The sequence below is a fragment of the Balaenoptera ricei genome, chromosome 14 (assembly GCF_028023285.1).
Source record: "Balaenoptera ricei isolate mBalRic1 chromosome 14, mBalRic1.hap2, whole genome shotgun sequence".
NCBI classification, from domain to species: domain Eukaryota; kingdom Metazoa; phylum Chordata; class Mammalia; order Artiodactyla; family Balaenopteridae; genus Balaenoptera; species Balaenoptera ricei.
In genome coordinates this window covers 4,314,933-4,323,465 of record NC_082652.1, presented here as the reverse complement: position 1 = coordinate 4,323,465, position 8,533 = coordinate 4,314,933, and the positions used below count along the sequence as shown (strand labels likewise).

The window sequence follows — 8,533 nt, the reverse complement described above, 5'->3', positions numbered from 1 at the left end:
TTTCCTGTTTTATACCCAAGCCCCAGGCAGTCCTCGACACACAGCAGCTGCTCAGTGAAGAGTTATCGTCTCCTTAATTAATGTAGCTCTCAACTTCAGGCCAGACAATCCTGCAGCACCGAGAGGGGAGGTGGGTTTTGATGGAGCCTTATTCCTCCTAAGAAATCCATCCTCCCTCCTCGAAAAGGCTCCCTGGCCAACCATTGTACATCCTTTATTACATCCAGCCATCTGCCAAATGACCATTTTATCACCCCCTATTCATCATGGTGTCTGCATTTGGAGGCGGCTCGTCTTAAATTTCACCCACATTCCCATCCGCAGCAGGATTTCTCTGCATTAGGTACTCCAAGATCATGGCCAATGCAAATGGTAACTTATGAAATGTGTGCCTGGAGTGACATTTCTTCAATTTCTGGACAGCCAGTGGGCAACTCGAATATCCTAGAGTAATAAACTGTGTGCCCACTAAAGACTCAAGTGAGGGACCTCCACAAATATGATGAGAGTGACAGCCCAGCCATAGCTGATACATGTAAGTTGTGCCTGATGCCCAGGTGGGGACTGGGGACATCTGTGCACCAATCAGCCAATGCTGTCACAAGCCTCGGCGGCAGGGGGTGGAGGAAAGGGACCCTGACTCCTCTTCCTAATGGGGAATCCCATGGGAACCACCTGGGGCGCCCAGATGTACCTTATCCTGCACAGGAGTTTATCTCACTGCACCTTGGGGTTATCAGTAGCTCGTCTCTCAGACCCTGTCCCCGGAGCTGAATGCAACTTGTCCTGTCTCTCTCTGCATTTCTGCTCCATTTCCAAAGAGTCTCAGTTTCCTCATTTGTAAAATAAGGATAACAGCATCTGTTATTATCAGCGTCGCTATTAAATGTCTTAATGCCTCTCACTTAGATTAGGGTGTGGCTTATAGTTAAGTATCTTAAGTCTAGGCTGTTATCTTTATGATTTATTTCTAGCTTCCCTCTCTGTTGGCCTTTTCCTTCATCTCCTCTGGTATCTCTCCTTGCCGTGGCTTTGAGGTCTCACGCATCATCTCGGACCCCACGTCTACCTGATTTTGGACCTCAGCTCCCTACAGCTGACTGATGTGGGGATTCCTAAGGAGAAGAAATCTGCTCATCCGCTCTTACATCCCAGCTGAAACTGAAATGAGATTCATCTTAGTAATCAGCCATGTATGTTTTATAGAAAATATAGGCATGGCAGTTGTAACACCATTTATTTACAGTCATCCAGACTTTTTTTTTAAATTAATTAATTAATTTTTGGCTGCATTGGGTCTTTGTTGCTGCACGCGGGCTTTCTCTAGTTGCGGGGAGCGGGGCCACTCTTCGTTACAGTGCGTGGGCTTCTCTTTGTGGTGGCTTCTCTTATTGTGGAGCATGGGCTCTAGGCACGCAGGCTTCAGTAATTGCGGCACTCGGGCTCAGTAGTTGTGGCTCATGGGCTTAGCTGCTCCGTGGCATGTGGGATCTTCCTGGACCAGGGCTCGAACCCGTGTCCCCTGCATTGGCAGGCAGATTCTTAACCACTGCGCCACCAGGGAAGTCCCCAGTCATCCAGACTTTTAACCACCAGGAAGATCAGATAGACAGGTTGGTTTTGTGCGTCCACTGGGAGGTCAGTCCTGGTCCAGGAGACTGGGCGTAGAGCTGGCCTTGACACACCACAGCGCCCTGTGACGCCTGCATTAGCAGCCTGATTCCCCGCCGTGGAGCCCTGGGTGGTGGCCTGACTGCCCACTAGAGTTCCAGCTCGTGGAAGGCAGTGATGCTCTCCTTGGCACAGGGATGGTGAAGACCGTAGCCCTGCAAATATCTGTTAAATGAGTGAGGGACTCAGTGACTGAAATCCACTTCTCCAAAAAAGACTCATCAAGCCCTGCTAAGGAGTGGAAGTAGATCCTTTACAGAGATATTTTGTAGCTGCTGTGGAGGTGTGCCACCTGGATCTCCACAGGGTGCCGCTTCGCTGCAAGTGGTCCCCTTAGTGGACAGGCTCCACCTGTTGCTTTCTGGATCTGCCTTGGTTTCCCCTTTTCCCAGTCAGCCAGCCAATTACTGAGCAAATCACAGCAGGGATGCAGGGTCTGGTTACTTCTGTCCAGTTCAGGACTCCTCCAGTGGGGAAACTCTGCCTCTGGACCACCCCACTGTGTTGCCTGAAACTTTATCAGATCCATTTCCCAAGTCCTCTCTGCTCAATTCTGCTTCCTCTTTAATCTTACATGTGGGCATTGCCTCCCAAACTGTGTGTGCTCCTAATTCTCCCAGCATCTGCTTCCCAGAGACTAAAACTAACAAAATGGTCTTTCCCGTGGATACATCGGAGATTCCAAACTATTCAGGAAGCTTTGAAAAATTGAAATATTTGACAACACATAAAAATTGAAGACAAGAAGCCGCAGCCTCCTGGCAGCCCTCGGTGTGCTTGGCTCTGCACTCTGGCCACGTGCCCACCGCTGCCTGCAGCCCCCAAAGTGTAGCCAGTGTCCTGCTAGCTCTGGGAACTGCATAAAATAAGACAGGAAGCATGTGGGAGTTTTGCTTAATTTCTGCCCTTGGCAATAAGGAAAATTTACAAGAAGATAGTAACCGCGAAGTCCAACCTGTCTGATGACACCAAATTCACTATTCTTGACTTCAAAGTGGGGGCCTTGGATTCCTGTGTTGGCCTCTCTCATGAGCTGGGGAAACTCAATACCTTTGCTGAAAGCCTCATAAAGAGAATGGCCCAGAGACTTCCCTGGCAGTTCAGTGGTTAAGACTCTGTGCTTCTACTGCAGGGCGCACGGATTCGATGCCTGGTCGGGGAGCTAAGGTCCCCCATGCCATGCACAGCGCAGCCAAAAGATTAAAAAATAAACTTTTTTAAAAAAGAGGACTTCCCTGGTGGCGCAGTGGTTAAGAATCCGCCTGCCAATTCAGAGGACACGGGTTCGAGCCCTGCTCTGGGAAGATCCCACATGCTGTGGAGCAAATAAGCCCGTGCGCCACAACTACTGAGCCTGCGCTCTAAAGCCCATGAGCCACGACTTCTGAGCCCGCGTGCCACAACTACTGAGCCCGTGAGCCACAACTACTGAGCCTGCGTGCCACGACTACTGAACCTGCATGCCCAGAGCCCGTGCTCCGCAACAAGAGAAGCCACCGCAATGAGAAGCCTGCTCACCGCAAAGAAGAGTAGCTCCCACTCGCCACAACTAGAGAAAGCCTGTGCACAGCAACGAAGACCCGATGCAGCCAATAAATAAATAAATAAATAAATTTATTTATTTTTTTAAAAAATGATAATGGCCCAGAATATGGTAGGAGTTAGGGATGATGCAAAAGGGAAGGTACAGGAGACCTTTCCCACCTTCGGAGTTGACCCAACATCCTTTGTGCTCACTTTGAATTGGACAAGCCAAGTATCCTGCAAGACAGCCGCTGGGGAGCGGGGAGCATGATGGACACAGAAACAGAGCAGCCAGCATGGATCGAGAGTGACCTGGCATCCCCAGGTTCTGCCTACAGCTCTCTGAGGACGCACCTGGAGAGCCTGGATTAGAAGTCCACGTCTTCACTTGGGTGCTGATCAGTACTGCGAGCAAAGAAGACTTTGTGTTGGATTCTGAATATCTCATCGTGCTTCTGGCCCCTGTTCCCAAGCCAAGTGACCCACAATGGCTAAAAGCCCACGAGTCCCTCTTGGATATGGTGGTCCCTCCATCAACCAAATTGATGGTCCAGGATGAGGACTGCCGCTACACGGTGACCCTGTTGTGAAAAGTGATTGATGATTCCAAAACCAAAGTCAAAGAAGACAACTCGTCTGTGAATTTTCCTATGATGAAAAAGACATTAAGAAAGAAAGGGAAGAGGTGCCCAGACTGCTGTGTGATAAGAAGCAGCAGTATCAAACTTTCTGTGTTGCCCTTAAAAAAAAGGATCATGCACCTTCCAGGGCCACAGATGGAAGGTCCCCAACTGCACAGACTCCAGATCAACTTCTGGGAAGCTTTGACTGCCTGGAGGCACATAAAAACCTTGAGAGTGTCTGTGGGTCCGTGCCCAGGTATGGACAGCCGGCGATATTTCAGGCAGTCCTTCTACAGCCTCGTAGAAGGCATCCACCAAACTCTGAAGGTTCCGAACTCCGTCTTCCGTCATGTGGATGATGCAGCAGCAGCAAGTATATTGGATGCATCTATAGAGGACCCTGAATTGTGACTCAAACACCAAGCCTACTTTCCTTGTGTCTTTTTTTTTTTTTTTTTTTGCTGCATTAGGTCTTCTTTGTTGCGCGCAGGTTTTCTCCAGTTGCGGCGAGTGGGAGCTACTGTTTGTTGCGGCGCACGGACTTCTCATTGTGGTGGCTTCTCTTGCTGCAGAGCACGGGCTCTATGCGTGCAGGCTTCAGTAGTTGTGGCATGCGGGCTCAGTAGTTGTGGCACACGGGAGTCAGTAGTTGTGGCACATGGGCTTAGTTGCTTCGCAGCATGTGGGATCTTCCCGGACCAGGGCTCGAACCCATGTCCCCTACATTGGCAGGCGGATTCTTAACCACTGCGCCACCAGGGAAGTCACTTTGCTTGTGTCTTAGTTTTTCATTGACCTTGGTCTTCTTGACTAGAAAGGTCAGCTGGCACCACTAAGCTCTCATATCCATGCAGACGACTACAGGTTCTTCTGTCCCTTGTCGAGAAAATACTTTAATATCCTACAGAATTTAGATGTTCAAAGAAATTGTTCACAAAAGTCAGTTACAGTTGTGGTTCTTTTTTAAAGTTATAATAAAGAAATGCTCTCAGCCCTCTGGGGGAAAAATAATTGGAAGACCACATCACGTAAAAATACACATTTCCCCATTTTCTTTTGTAAAGACAGAAGCTGTCATTCCAAATTCCCTGAGCACAGTGACCTCCACATATGGTGGAGGACACAGGTCAGGTCAAGGTCAATGCTATGACTTGCCTTCGAACTCTAAATGAATCAATGAAGTCTCCTTTAGGGAAATCATTTTATTTAAATAAAATGTTGGGTGGTCATATGATCCCAGAACAACTTAAAAATGGCAGCCATCTCTTTTCCCAAAGTCTGGCCTAACTGATGTGGCCTTTGTCTCATCTCTACATAGTTCCTTGCAAAATTTGATAATTTGACTGAAACTTTTATTTCATCATATTTATTGATGAGCATGAAAGAAGAAAATTTAAGTTGGGTAAGATTGAAAGCCCTTTTTGGCTAATGAGAGACATTTGTTTATTTTCTTTCCCTCTTTGTTTCTTCCTTCCTTCCTTCCTTTCTTTCTTCTTTCTTTCTCTCTTTCTCTCTTTCTTTCTTTCTCCCTCCCTCTTTCCTTCCTTCTTTCTTCCTTTCTTTCTTTCTCTTTTTCTTTCTTTCTCTCTTTTTCTCTCTTTTTTTCTTTCTCTCTTTCTTTTTTTGTAAATGTTCATTTGCTTAATAGGCACTTTTTTTTAAATGTCAAGCAAGGGTGCCATAACTTTAAGACATTTATCAGAGTCATGGACATTTTTTGGTCATTAAAAATACATTTAGTAAAGCTGCCGCTGTTTACCAGGAGGAAAAAGATTGTGGGAGAGAGGAACATGTTTAGGAGAAAAAGGATGAAATTAAGGGCTTAGAAACCTGTGTCTCTGTGAGAAGCAGAATGATTTCCCCTAAAGATGGTCCAGTCCTAATCCTCGGAACCTGTGAACATGCTACCTTATGTGGGAAATGGGACTTGGCAAGTTGATTAAACTAAGAATCATGATATACAGTTATCTTGGGATAATTCATGGTTTATCCAGGTAGAACCAATAGAATCACAAAGGTCCTTATAAGAGGGAGGTGGGAGGTCAGAATCAAAGATGTGACAATGGAAGCAGAGGTCATGATGATGATAGAACAAAAGCCAAGGGATGCTGGTCCCTAGAAGCTGGAAAAGGCAGGGAAAGGGGTCCTCCCCTAGAGCTTCCACAAGGAACACAGCCCTGCCGGCGCCATGATTTTAGGGCTACAGATCTCTAGAACGATAAGATAATAAATGTGTGGGTTTTCTTAAGCTGCTGAGTTTATGGGGGCTGGTTACAGAAGCAAGAGGAAACCAACGCAGAGCCTAAGCACCTTGCCCCGTGAACGCCAGAGAGCAGATTCAGTGTTAACGCATTGCATTGGCAGAAGGACCAGAAGTACAGACACGAACAGCATTTTTATGTAACAAGGTAATAAATAACAATAAAGCTCGTCTTCACGCGGTGCTTCCCAGGAAGCAAGGCACCATCACAGTGCTTTGTTTATAGTGGCTCATAGAGTCCCAACAATAGATGTGAAATAGGCATTACCATCACCCCCACTTGACAGATAAACAAAGTGAAGCCCAGAGACTCCAAGCACGTGGCTTCAGATCACGCAGCGGCAAAAAAAGAAAGGCCCACCTCACTCAGTTTGTGTGGGTCCAGATCCCATGATCTTTGCCACTGCCCTGAGCTGCCTCTTCTAGGAGACTGGGTTTTGAATATAAAATTCAGACTCTTAGAATCAAAAGGCCTGTTCGAATGAATTAAAAGAGGTATAGGGACTGGTGCATTTTAGATGTCTGCTCTGAACTTGCGTGAAGATTTAACGATGATGTCCAAGGTGAAGACTTTACGATGCTTTTCGGGAGACAGATGAGCAGAACCACTTGCTTTTGTAGTTATTATTATTGTTACTATCATGTATGTGCAGATATGATGCCATTTAAAACAGTGCTTCCATCTTAATTTAAATAGCCACAATCCTCTTTGTTTCCTGGCTCACCAAACCTTTTCATCTTAGACAAGACAAAGGTTTTGTTGATCCCCAATTAAATTAATTGTTCCCAGTTTCTGCATCAATAACGGAATCCTAATTAACGGAGCTTTATGGACTTTGAAAAATAACAAATGATGATTGTTGGCTTGAAGTGTGGCTTGTAGACACATGGATGATTTGGAACACTTGCAAAGGACTTTGTAAATATTTCTTAAATATTTTACTGCTCCTGGCTATAAAGAGCCCTTTTGCTATTACGTTAAAATCTATTTAAATTAATGCTTAATTACGCTGGAACTGCTTGCATGATTTAGTGTAAAGTTAAACTTTGACTATGTGACTAAATCTCTTTAAGAGTCTAGCCTTAATCTTATCTCTTCTCCCCTCAACAATTTCAGCACCTAACTCAGAGGTAACCTGATGTTGGTTTGGGGTGAATCATTCCTTCCTTTTATGGGGCATTTTCATTCATATAGATGTCACTGTGTGTGCTATTTGTGGCTGTTTTTTTTTGTTTTTGTTTTTGTTTTTGGCGGCACTGCACGGCTTGTGGGATCTTAGTTCCCCGACCAGGGATCAAACCCGGGCCCTCAGCAGTAGAGCTCTGAGCCCTAACCACTGGACGGCCAGGGAATTCCCTGTTGCTAGTTTTTTTGTTTGTTTTTTTTTTAACTTTTTATTTTATAGTGGAGTATAGTTGATGAACAATGTCGTGTTAGTTTCAGGTTTACGGCAAAGTGATTCAGTTATACATATACACATATCTATTCTTTTTCAGCTTCTTTTTCCATTTAGATTGTTATATAATATTGAGCAGAGTTTCCTGGCTAGTTTTGACAGAGTACAAGAATGCCTTTGTTTGCACTGCTTTCTTCCAGGCTAAGAGATTTCGTCAAGAACTAAATCAGCATTCTCATCAAACGCTTATTATCCTCCTTAATCGTTTACCTTTCCCAGCTCTGCCTTATTTTTTTTTTTTCTTTGAGAACCTGAACACAGCCCCTGACTTCCTTCCCCACTCCCCTCTTTATCCCAGGAGAAGGAGAAGGGGGTCTCTGGAGCGTAAGGGAGGATGTAGCGTCTGCAGATCCCCTCCCAGCCGCTCAGCTTCTGCCTGGAGACCTTCCCCACTTAATCACTTATTCATCACCCTCCTCTTCCGACGGGGCTGGAGTTATGCTAAGTCTGAGTGATGTCCTGGACGAAATATCCGAAGTTTCAGTTCAGTTTCTCCTCCCATCGCCAAGAAGGTTGCCATTTGGCTCATACAGTTGAAATTGACCTTTCCTAGCATTTCACCAGCAAATTCCTATGATGCCAAGATGTCATCCCTGAATTTATCTTCAGTAAAAGCTTGCTTGGATTCAAGGAACAGAGGGAACTTTGGCTTTCGGGTGGCTTGAGGAGGGAGGGCAAAGGCCACCTTCCCTATTTGCCACTCTGTATATCTAACAAATAACTAAGCAAATTCGCTGGAAACCATTCTTAGAGTTTTAAAAGGAAAGTAACATCTTGTCACCCAGATCTTTGTTCTGTGCTTGAAAAACCAATGAAGAATAATCCTTTCCCACTCATGTTGCCCCATTTCTGGACAAGCATGAACTCCGGGAAATTCACTTTTTCAGGCCACTTGTGCTGTGGGTACCACACACCTGGCTGGTTCGCCACTGTCATCAAAGCATCTGGGCTAAATAAGTGTGCACCAAGCCAATGAGAATTTGGGGCGGTTTCTTTCC

The 8,533-nt window shown here is 45.7% G+C and overlaps 1 pseudogene; it reads left to right on the top strand.

Annotated features, from left to right (window-relative positions):
* Positions 1–2,550: 2,550 nt before the first annotated feature.
* LOC132348060 (V-type proton ATPase subunit C 2-like) lies at positions 2,551–4,229 on the top strand (annotated as a pseudogene).
* Positions 4,230–8,533: the final 4,304 nt, after the last annotated feature.